General features: G+C 39.4%; 1 long non-coding RNA gene across 2 annotated transcripts; it reads right to left on the bottom strand.

Annotated features, from left to right (window-relative positions):
• LOC104760894 lies at positions 3,505 to 7,607 on the bottom strand. 2 transcript variants are annotated; one of them, XR_763045.1, is made up of 3 exons: positions 7,462 to 7,607; positions 4,445 to 5,109; positions 3,505 to 4,357 (listed from the first exon to the last, which is right to left on the bottom strand). It is a non-coding gene; the product is annotated as an uncharacterized LOC104760894 (long non-coding RNA). The 2 variants fall into 2 exon arrangements; XR_763044.2 differs by lacking the exon at positions 7,462 to 7,607 and having other exon boundaries at positions 4,445 to 4,692; positions 4,779 to 4,871.

The raw sequence follows: 11,887 nt of genomic DNA, 5'->3' as shown, positions 1-11,887 counted from the left end.
CAGGAGGGAAGTTGGTTTTTCAGGGGATTAGACCGACTTCGGGGAGTCTCGTGATCTCGGCCATTCAGGTTGGGAAGATGATTGAGAAGGACCGTGAGGCTTATTTGGTTACTATATCTATGCCAAAGTCAGTGGGGAAGTCTACGGTTAGCGGTATTCAGGTTGTAGAGGAGTTTGAGGACGTGTTCCAGTCGTTGCAGGGATTACCACCTTCTCGGTCTGATCCTCTTACGATTGAACTGGAACCAGGGACGACACCGTTATCCAAGGCTCCTTACAGGATGGCTCCAGCAGAGATGGCAGAGCTGAAGAAGCAGTTAGAGGATTTGTTGAGCAAGGGATTCATCCGTCCTAGTGTATCACCGTGGGGAGCGCCGGTGTTATTCGTTAAGAATATGGATGGGAGTTTCCGCTTGTGTATTGATTACAGAGATCTCAACCGGGTCACTGTGAAAAACATGTACCCTCTTCTGAGGATCGATGAGTTGTTGGATCAGTTGAGAGGTGCTACTTGGTTCTCCAAGATAGATATGGCGTCGGGTTATCATCAGATCCCGATAGATGAGGCGAATGTGAGGAAGACCGCTTTCAGGACAAGGTACGGGCATTATAAGTTTGTGGTGATGCCGTTTGGGTTGACTAACGCACCAACTGCGTTTATGAGATTGATGAACAGTGTGTTCCAGGAGTCTTTGGACGTGTCTGTCATCATTTTTATCGACGACATCCTGGTTTATGCTAAGAGTCCTGAAGAGCATGCAGTGCATTTGAGGGCAGTTCTGGAGAAGCTGCGGGAGCAGAAGTTGTTTACTAAGTTGAGCAAGTGTAGTTTCTAGCAACGTGAGATGGGTTTTCTGGGTCATATTGTGTCTATAGATGGAGTTTCTGTAGATCCGGAGAAGATTCAGGCTATCAGGGATTGTCCTAGGCCGCAGAATGTCACGGAGATCAGGAGTTTTCTCGGGTTGGCAGGGTATTACAGGAGATTTGTGCAGGGGTTTGCGGGCAGAGCACGTCCTATGACTAAGTTGACGGGGAAGGATGTTCCTTTTGTCTGGTCACAGGAGTGTGAGGAGGGCTTTGCAAGCCTGAAGGAGATGTTGACTACTGCTCGGGTGTTGGCTTTGCCTGGGCAGGGAGAACCCCATGTGGTTTATACAGATGCATCCAGAGTTGGTCTGGGGTGTGTGTTGATGCAGCATGGGAAGGTGATTGCCTATGCTTCGCGGCAGTTACGGAAGCATGAGGACAACTATCCTACTCATGACTTGGAGATGGGTGATGTAGTTTTTGCCCTGAAGATTTGGAGATCTTATCTTCATGGTGCAAAAGTACAGGTGTTTACAGATCATAAGAGCCTGAAGTATATATTCACTCAGCCTGAACTGAACTTGAGGCAGAGGCGGTGGATGGAGCTGGTGGCGGATTATGATTTTGAGATAGCCTATCATCCCGGAAGCGGGCGGCTTCGGCTCAGGAGCAGGATATGGATTCTCTGGTAAGAGAGATCAGTGAATTGAGTTTGTGTGCGGTTTCTCAGGAGCCGTTGGGTTTGGTTGCAGCTGATAGAGCAGATTTGTTGAGCAGAGTGCGGTTGGCTCAGGAGTCGGATTTGGGGCTAGTGAATGCCTCAAAGGATGTTGACTTGGAGTATCAGGTTTCAGCTAATGGTACTATTATGGTGCATGGGTGGATCTGTGTGCCCAAGGATGAGGAGTTGAGGCAGGAGATTCTGAGAGAGGCTCATGTTAGCATGTTCTCTATTCATCCAAGAGCGACTAAGATGTACCGAGATCTCAAGAGGTACTANCGATGGAGCAGCAGTCTTGGCTAAGAAGTATTGTGTGGCCTTTGTGGCGGGCTGTTTAGGCATTGTTTTGCCTTTGTGGCGGGCTGTTTAGCCATTGTGTGGCCTTCGTGGCGGACTGTTTAGCAACTGTGTGACCTTTGTGGCGGGCTGTTAAGCCAGAGTGCCTGTTGGGGCGGTCCTTCGGGACAGATGGTCTTCGTGATGGTCCTTCGGGACGAGTGGCCTTGGTGGCGGTGCTGTTGAGGACATTTGTTTGGCCTTTGTGGCGATCCTGTTTAGGACATTTGTTTGGCCTTGGTGGCGGTCTTGTTTAGGACATTTGTTTGGCCTTTGTGGCGGTCCTGTTTAGGACAATTGTTTGGCATTCGTGGCGGCCCGTGGGGCAGTGAGATGATCCTTGTGTGGTCATGGGTTATTCTAGTGAGGGGATATATGGTTGGTAGGACATTGTGTTGTCTTACGCGAGCCACGGGAAGGAAACCTGGTTAGGGATAGGACTCATACGTGTTCAGAATTGTTTGCTCGCGACTCTTGGGGAACTTCGGTTCTCCTAGTACCGCCATATTCCAAGATTTTGTGGCTTGGGAGTGTTGTTGGTATATCGACTTCGGATGACGATCCGAAGGCGCGCTGTACGGTGACGACCCGAGAGACGAATATTGGATTTCTCCTTATACATTATGGCATGCGGGTTTAGGCCCATTGAGGAGCCAACATTATGGCATGCAGACTTAGGTCTGATGAAGAGCCAATAAAAATTCAAGGTTTAGGCCTGTGAGTAATGGAAAGTCCAAAAGTTGAGAGCAAATAACGCGTGGAGCGTGAGTCTATCGCCTAGAGGTGATCTTCTGTAGATCGGTCGGAGGAGTACGGGCTGTGGAGACGGTAGCACGGGAGTCTTTGGCTGAGTGTTGGTCGAGATTCAAGGACGAATCTATATTGGTAGGGGAGAATTGTAATATCCGCGAACCGGAATTCCGGTTTGGGATGAGCATCGATCGATGTTGGAGGATGGGATATATTAGGTGGAGGATCTTAGGATGTAGAGTGTTTAAGCTTTGAATTGTATGATTCCATTCTCGGCTAGATTTAGAAATACTTGTTTCTCTCTCATCAATTGGAACTAGATTTTAGACATTTCCGCATCCAAAAGGTGTTCGATGAAATGTCTGACCAACTAGTGCCAGAGACTTACGTTCCTAGCCTAAGAGATTAGTTGTCTAGGATGTTTGTTGACGTGAATGAACTTGTTTTTTCATGCCATGCTTGATCATGTTTCTCTAGGGAGAGCTAGGTTTGGAAGTGGTTGAGTCTGAGTAGCTTCTGTCAAGAGATTGGATTAGCTAAGAAATGATGTTCATTGTTTAGGGATGGTTTGCTTGTGGCATGTTAAACACTTTATAGACTAGGATACTCCACCGACATCAATTACTCCCATCCTTAGGACTTCTTTCTTCCTGGTTTTTATTGCTTTTCTGAGACTGTTTCGTTTCTTGCTTTTTAGTTCATGCTTAGATTAGTTTCTGTTTTTATCCATTTTCACTTCTTGTCATACATTTTCGTTTCTAATTCTGTAGTTCATTTCCGTTTTTGCATTTTCGTCATTCTAGGATTGTTAGACATAAAACCATTCTCTGAACTGGCTTGACTTGTGATTTCTTGATTGCATCTTGATTGCTAGCAACATCCCATTTGGATTGACACCTTAAGTACTACAACACATAAGGTTAATTGAACCTGCTATGACACACAAAAATCCTAGTATCAATAACATAGACCAAAATTGACCTAGGTATAAACCAATCTAAACCAGTAGCTAACCGATATAAACTAAAAATCCTAATCTGCAATGAAGCTGCGAATATTCGCCAGACCAGGACCACCGGCGAGCCAGAAAGACAGGAGTCAAACAGAGAAGGTGACACAGGACCATCACCATCCCGCCACCGTAGAGTTGTGAAGAGAAGGAAGAAGAAACCAATCTAGCAATCCGGAAGCCATAGTTCAGTCTGATAGATAGAGCAGTAGGGAGTAGATCTAAAAAGCCATCTACGGTGGCTTCGCCTTGCCTTTTCGGTGGTAGACCTCCCCCGTCAAACCACCAGCCATGACAAAACCTCCTGCGTCACCAGGCACCAGCCGTTCAGATCTAACCGTCGTATCTTTCTCATTCCTAGCCGAGAACTTCTTTCTTCTAACCTCATAGCCACGCCGCCGGTAGAGCTCTTACCGGAAGTTTCCTACGGAAGCTTCTCCTCGCCACAAACTCTCTTGATTTCGATCTGGTGACCTCGCCGGTAGGTGTATTGGACTGCTGATGAAGCGCCATGGACTAGTAGTTCCTCTTCAACATCGGAATCGCCGGAGGAACTTTTCACTCGGTGCACGGAGTCGTGATCAGAAGAAGAGAAAGGAGGAGAGAGGAGAGAGCCGCAAGTAGATCTCATGCGCTCACCTCTCTAAAAATGTTAATGAAATTCTGTCCCCTTGTCCCTTCGACTTATTATTTATTCTCTTAAGTATTTTCTTCTTTCGGGTTCTGGAGACCTGAACCAACACAAGAAAAAAAAAAATAACTCGAGCTTATGTACCCTGAACATTCCCTTGATCTAATCATTGCTTGAGGTTTTATACCTAAGAGAAGTTCTTTGAGCAAAGGACACATGATCTTTGTCACCATCCATTGTTACCACAAACACTTATTCTCTACGTAATCCTTTTTATCATCATCTCCTTTAAAGATCTCGTTGATTATTTGGTATGAGCTGAAAACAGACCAAAGATGATACCATAAAATAATACAAAATGGAAGGAAATTGAACATATGGACTTACCAGTTAACATCCTCTAAAAAGGACTTGCAGCCAAGGTAAGAGTGACCTCTAAATCATCAAGAAGCTGAAGTGAGTTTTATTATTAAATTACTCAGCAACAATCTATGTCTTACAGGAAAATTGATTTAAGGTACCGCCGTTTTGGACAATCAAGCGGCCATCATCGTTACCGCCGTTCATAAAGGCAAAGCTCATCATCATCGGCGCCGGAGCTCATCGTTCGTCTTTACCGTCGTTTATTAAGCCGGAGCTCATTGTTCTTCGTTGCCGCCGTGGAGCTCACCGTTTGTCGTTTCCGCCGTTCATTAAGACGGAGCTACCATTCATTGTTGTCGCCGCTCATTATGGCATAGCTCATCATCGCCATTGTCGCTGTTCATTAGGATGGAGCTCGCCATCGTTGTAACAGCCGTTCATAAGTCGAAACTCATCATCTAATTTACTGTACTGTCTTCTTCATCTGATCTTTTTTCATCAAAAAATAATAATAAAATGTCTCAATTCTCAGAAGGTTAATGATGTAATCTAACAAAGGCAAAAAATGCCTATACTGAGAAGCACGGATAGAAATGCCTAAATATACAATACCCATGAAAAATAATGCTTTTCTCGTAAATAACTCAAACCCTAAACCATAAACACTAAACCCTACCTCCTAAAAACTATACGTTAAATATAAAATTGAGAATCCAAACAAAAACATAAATTCTAAGGATTAATTTAACAAATTATAATTGTGTAAAAGAGTATAAAAATGAAAATATTCAAAAAAAAAGGATATTTTTGAAAAGGGTTCTAGAAAAGGTATTTATAACCAATTCTCATTTTAAAATAGGAAAACATTTAATTCAAAATTATATTTGGTATGTTAAAATTGTTTTTTATCAAAGAAAAAGAAACAATATTATCTTTTACAAAATCGATGGAGTATCTAGGCATGGACATAAAATCCGAATCCGAAAATCCGAACCATATCCAAACCGAAGTAAGCAGATTAAAACCAAACAGATATTAAGGAAATAACCGATCGATTCTTGGCTTTCATTATTTTGGATATCGGATATTATCCGATCCGAACCAGTAGATATCCAAATATAACCGAACATATAAGAAATAGTATGATATTTCGATAAATATGCCTCATATCTTTTATGTATTTATATGGTTTTATGAGAACCTTGTCGTTTATTTAATTTTTATCTTTTTTTTTTGTTTTAATACTCTTATGGTTATTTGGGTACAATAAGATTAAAAAGTATTCGAAGAAAACATTGTCCAATAACTTTTGGTTTAATTTTGGTTATTAACAATCATATCCGAACCGATCCGAAATCCGAATTATCCGAACCGAAACCAAACCAAATTTTATAAATACCCGAATGAATGTTAGAGTCAATATCCAAAAAAAACCGAAATCCGAAAAGTCCGAACCTAGAATCCGATCCGATATATGAACGCCCAGGCCTAGGAGTGCAATGATTTTATTTAGATTTTTTTTGGCTAAAAACTTAAATTGTTGGACACACTTGCTTTCACTATAAATAAAAAGAAGCAAGTGTTGGATACTTCCACGATGGTATGCTTTTTTTTTTTGATAAGGAAGAGTTTACTTCTTTTGTATTGGTGTTAATTCCACATACTCATAATGGTGTTGCGCACAAACTGGCCCGACGAGTTTGGTGTGAACTTCGTTTGATTACCTATGTTAACAATGTTCCTTCGTATTGGTTTGATTGAGTCTATCTAGTTTGTTGTTGTCAAAAAAAATAAAAAATAAAAAAAATATTATCTTTTACAAAATGGATGGAGTATCAATTGAGAAACAATATTATCACTTCCTCTCCTTTTTTTTTTTATAATTGTAAATGCATATAAATAAAGTTCGATTATTGTAACATTGCTACTAAATTCGTGGGATAGATGCAGAAATTAGTTTCAAATGGAAGATGATGATGATTACTTAACAAAGGTAATAATCTTTTTTTTTAAAATCTAAATTAAAAGTTGAAAAACTAACATTAATTGAAATTTAATTTTGCAGATGATGTTTAAAAATATAATGTCGATTATACTCTACACTATAAGTCTTTTTCAGCAAGCCTAAAAATATTTTCTCTAAATTAATCTCATTATTTAGTTTTCTAAACGACTTCCTCAATACTATTTCACTAATATATAATTCTTTTATAGAAAAACGTTTGATGCTGAAACCTTTAATTTGTTTAACATTTTGGAAACAATATGGTAAATTTTAAATATCCTAAATATTAAAAAAAATTATAAAAGAAAATTTAAATACTTGCTGGTGTGATAGAGTGGGTTTGCAGTTTATACTAATATGATTTTTTACGGGTTGTCTACATAAAATATTTTAGTCTGAAATGCAACAAGTTAAACGAAAGATGTTATGCAATCTATCATTTCATTACTTTGAATATTATATAATTTTAAACAGTGAAAGTATAGTTATACAATCTTAAAACTAACAATCAACATACAGTTATTTAATTTTAAACACTAAACAAAACAAACAAAATTGATAAATATAATTTAAAATTTAAAAATTCTAGTTAAAAAATCTTCCTGCAGTGTACCGCGGGTTAAAATCATAATGAATTGCACATATATTTGAGGTTCAGTCAATGACAATTTATAAAACTTAGTTTATCATCTCAAAATTGTGATGATGACAAGAGAAGAACCCAAAACCATTACACATCAGGATTCAGAAACAAAATTCCATTAAAATTTGTTTTTAATCATCATACATAGATTTAAAATCTAAACTTAATCAAAAGAGTAAAAAGAAACACAAACCTTATTCACACGCTTGAACAATTTTTTTTTATCTTCTTCTCTTCCTCTATCATCTTTTCAAATTTGTTGACAAAAAGTAAAAAAAGAAAATCTGCAAATCCATATTTGGGACTGAGAGCGAAAGAGAGAGAGAGTAGAAGCTGACAGAAAAGTTTTTAAGTTTAGTATGTAACATTTAGTCAATGAATGGTTGAGATATATTCTGAGAAAAATATTGAACGATTGAGATTAAAATTGAAATCGGGTCAGGTTACCGGGTAAAAAAGATATGCATGTTTATCCGAATTTAGGTAGAAATTAATTGAAAAAATTACCCTCGGCAATAAATCTTTTTTTTTTCTACTCTTGAAAGTCTTTACAAAACTATGGTTAGTTTTATAAACGTGTTTTCAATTAACAGTAGGGATAGGTTTGACAGCAATCGATAATGATGGGAAAAAGAGATTTTATCTCCAAGTATAGTGATTGGTGAGATTATATATATATACAAACCGGGTTTAGACTATACTAATAATCACGGAATTTATCGACTACGTTAAACAGAGACCAAAATGATGTTTTTGAATCTTGGTATGTTTGTTACGTTCCGTAGGCGTGAAACCTCAGAAACTCTAATTCTTACTCAAAAATTTGTAGAGGTGACATGCCATGAAGACTTGCTGATTAAGGTAACCTGTGAGAGAGCTATTAGTATAATGCCTTTTATGTTCCTTCTGATCTGAGCTTGCAAGTTTTATTCACAAATTATGAAACCTAAAACGTTTGAGAATCTTCGTCCTAATCTTCCACAACCCAACTCTTCGTGGCCATCTTTTTAGGACGACTACTTTCTTCTCTTTCTTCTTCTTCTTCTTCTTCTTCATCAGGATCCAAGCCCGGTGATGATACAAAACTAGCATTTTGAGGGGATGACGTTTTCTCTGAATCATCTTCTCACTCTTGTCTTAAATCATCCTCGTTAACACCAATGTTATTGTTCTGTGTCTCCGTCTCTTCTTCCTGGTTTCCTCCATCTTCGCCTCCTGCAGGAGTATCTGCATCTTCAATTATTTTAAAGTCTCTGGCAGTGCTGCGCTTGGCATACCTCAACAAATTCAGTTTAGTAACTTTGCTTAGCTGAATTAGGTATCTTTCACAGTCTTCTATCTGAAATATCAAATCAGGAATGCATTTGTTCTCCTGTTTGATCTTATTGATTATGCCTTTAGAATTGGAATTTACATTCTCCTGTTGTTCCTGCATTTGGAAAATAAACAACATGTTACACTTTTGGATACGACATACATCATCAATCTAATGACTCTGCTTGGCATAACTTTTACCTTCTGCATTTCAGCCAAAAAGGGATATAAAGGAACTGTGAGACTCTTGCAAGTTACTTCCACGAGTTTTTGAAATTTAAGGCTTGGAAGAATTTGCTTGCAACCCTTGGGAGCGATCCTCAGCTCCACAATTTGTGCCAATTGTTTGTAAAACCTAACTGCTAGTCTAAGAAATTGAGCTGCTTGCGAGTCTACAGATCATGAAATCACGGATTAAACAAGCTCATTTAGAGTTAGTGAGGAGTAGATCGGTGAGAAGAGAAAAAACTCACCTTTGAGGTTCATCAAAACAAAGGAAGAAAGCATTCTGACTGTTGACTCAGCCATTGAGTAAAAGGATTCCTCAAGAGCCAACCCAAATGTACTCAGTAACGTCCTGGTTGAGATGGAAGTTCTTCTGAGAGATCACATAGAAGTTCTTTAGCTTCTTTGTGGTCCAATCCATGTCAACTATTGCTGAATCAATTGATTGCAATATGCAAGAAGTTATAGTGGCATTTGTCGACTGGTTTATGACCTTGTATGATTCAGACACTTCTACAGTATTGGATTTGTCTACATCCATGACATTTTGCAACTCCTTTGCCACTTCCACAGTTATACATAGATCACCAGGGTATGTAGTAAAAGAGATGACAAGTTTCAAAATTCTTTTTGCCACAGTGGTGTTAGATGTTTCACAGCTTCTGCAGATCTGATGAGCCCAAGATCCATGCCTTTGTTTAAATTTGTCAGGTAGGGTCTTCCCAAGCGCCAACATTATGTCACAAAGAATCTGAACAGTGCAATTAAATGTTATAGTATTATCTTCCTATACGTTAAAGAATGTGCTCAAGAGAATCTGCACACAATTTAGTTTAAGATTAAAAGGTATTTACCTCTACATCATTACAATTTTGAGCGATGAGGTCTGTGATCATGGGCTTCATGATTTTATCCATGAAAATTTGGATGCTCTTTACTAGTGGATCTTCACTTTTGGAAGCTTCACTGCAATCTATTAAAGTAGCATCCTCAGATGCATGGACTGTCAGCAAATCTTCAAGCAAAGCAGTCAAACCAGATCCACATGAATATATATTGATCAGCTCTTTCAAGCTAAGTAAGGCCAGATGTAGACACTGTTTTCTTCCTTCAACATCCTTCCTTCCTTTATTCTCCCTTTTTGTCTGTCTGGTTGCTAGAGGTGGCTATACCTTTAGCATGTAAACTACTTGTAGCAGTGGAGGACCCAGAATTTTCATGTCACCATAGACCAATGGTTTAAGTAGATTTTCCTCCTTCATGCAAAGAGATGATCTTATGTGTCCAACACAAACATGCAAAGTGAAAGAGAAAACTCCAGAAATTGATTTATCTGTCTTAGATGATGACTGGCTGTGATTCTGCGAACCTGAAAGAGTACCAACGGATGTGCTGCTATAGAGTTTAGAACTGAGAAGAAATAGCTGGTAGATACTTGAAGTAGCTAAAAAGGGAACTTTTTCTCGATTTTCATTGATACTTGCATTTCCCACGTCATTATCATTATAAGCGCTACCGTACCCTCTTGCCAACATTGTTCTGCTTCGATTTTCCTACATCATTTTCCATAGATTCATAAAGATCAATCAAATCGAGAATCTCATTTCTGATAGCACCCTTTTTTCCTTCTGGTTGTTTCTCTAGATCCACTATAATAAAATTTAGCAGCACTTGAATGATTCCCAATATAATCAAACAATAGGATTTTCTTTTACCTTCTTCGAGAGATGCGGAAAATGTGTCCTGAGACTGCCCAACAATATCTGTAAAATGCAAAAAGATCAGAAGCTATTTGCTTAAATATGTAGAAAACTTTTTAGACTGAGATGCTCCTTTCGGTTTCAAGACTCACACTATCTAGACTAAGCCTAACACAACCTATTTGAATCAGACTTGAAAGGAAACAAACGTAACAGCAGATCAAACGTGTTCAGATATGTAAAACTAGTCAATAAATTTTAAAACAACGATCATTTGTTATGTTATCGTACCTCCTAACTTCTTGCCTACTAAGAAGCTTCGGATCTTCACTAAAGCCCTATAGTACATTTCATGAGATATCCTACCTACTTGTGCCATACAAAATTTGAATGTACCCACACTTTATTATGTAACACAAAAAAAGTTCTTCTGTGGCAATACCTCATTATCTTTTTTTTTTTTGGTAAGATAAGGGGAGACAAATTAGGCTCCCCTCATATTATTAGAAAAAAAAAAGAAAAAAGCAACTACAAACGGACTGACCGTGACATAGTACAACCAACAGCATCCTCAAAAATAATCCCCTGAACACACTCAAGACTAACAATCAAAGAATGAAAACCCAAAGGGAGAGTAAACGCATAGTTAGCTAATTCGTCAGCAAGACGATTAGCTTCCCTATACACATGACGAATACGGACTAACCAGTCCTTCGAGATAAAGCCATAGCACAAACGTACTAGGAAAGACAGGGGATGAGAATCATTGATCCCTGTAGTCAAAAAACCTACCACCAGCTCAGACTCCACCTCAAGATCCACCCGCGTACATCCCTTCTCCCAAGCCATCACCAAGCCATAATAAACACCCCAAAGCTCTGCAAATGGTGCTGAACAGAATCCTATATTCAGAGCAAACCCGATGAGCCAATTACCGTCCCCGTCCCGCAAGACACCTCCGGCTGTTGCTATCCCCGGATTGCCCCGTGATGCACCATCCGTATTTATTTTTAACCACCCCTCCTGTGGCGGAGACCATGATATCAAACGTTCTTCTCGTACCACACCTACCCTCTCACTCACCGAAACCAAGAAAGCCTTATAGGTCTCCTTAGCCAAACCCTTCAAAAAACGAATTCTATCATGGAACTTACCCAAACCACCAAAAATATCTCCACACCGCCACTTCCACCCCCACCACAATGCTCCAGCAAACAGCGTGGCCCAAGAGTGACCATTTTGTTCCACAATATCAGACAGGTTAACATACAACCACTCCAGCAGCGAGGCTCCAAAAAAGACAGAGAGTAGTCTCTGTGGCACTAACCTCTGCCAAACGTCTGCCATTGCAGGGCAGTCTCGCAACACATGTAAGATAGT

Source organism: Camelina sativa, chromosome 18 (assembly GCF_000633955.1).
Source record: "Camelina sativa cultivar DH55 chromosome 18, Cs, whole genome shotgun sequence".
In the NCBI taxonomy this organism is placed as follows: domain Eukaryota; kingdom Viridiplantae; phylum Streptophyta; class Magnoliopsida; order Brassicales; family Brassicaceae; genus Camelina; species Camelina sativa.
Note: the sequence above shows the minus strand (reverse complement) of the source record. Positions and strands in the feature narration are given on the sequence as shown.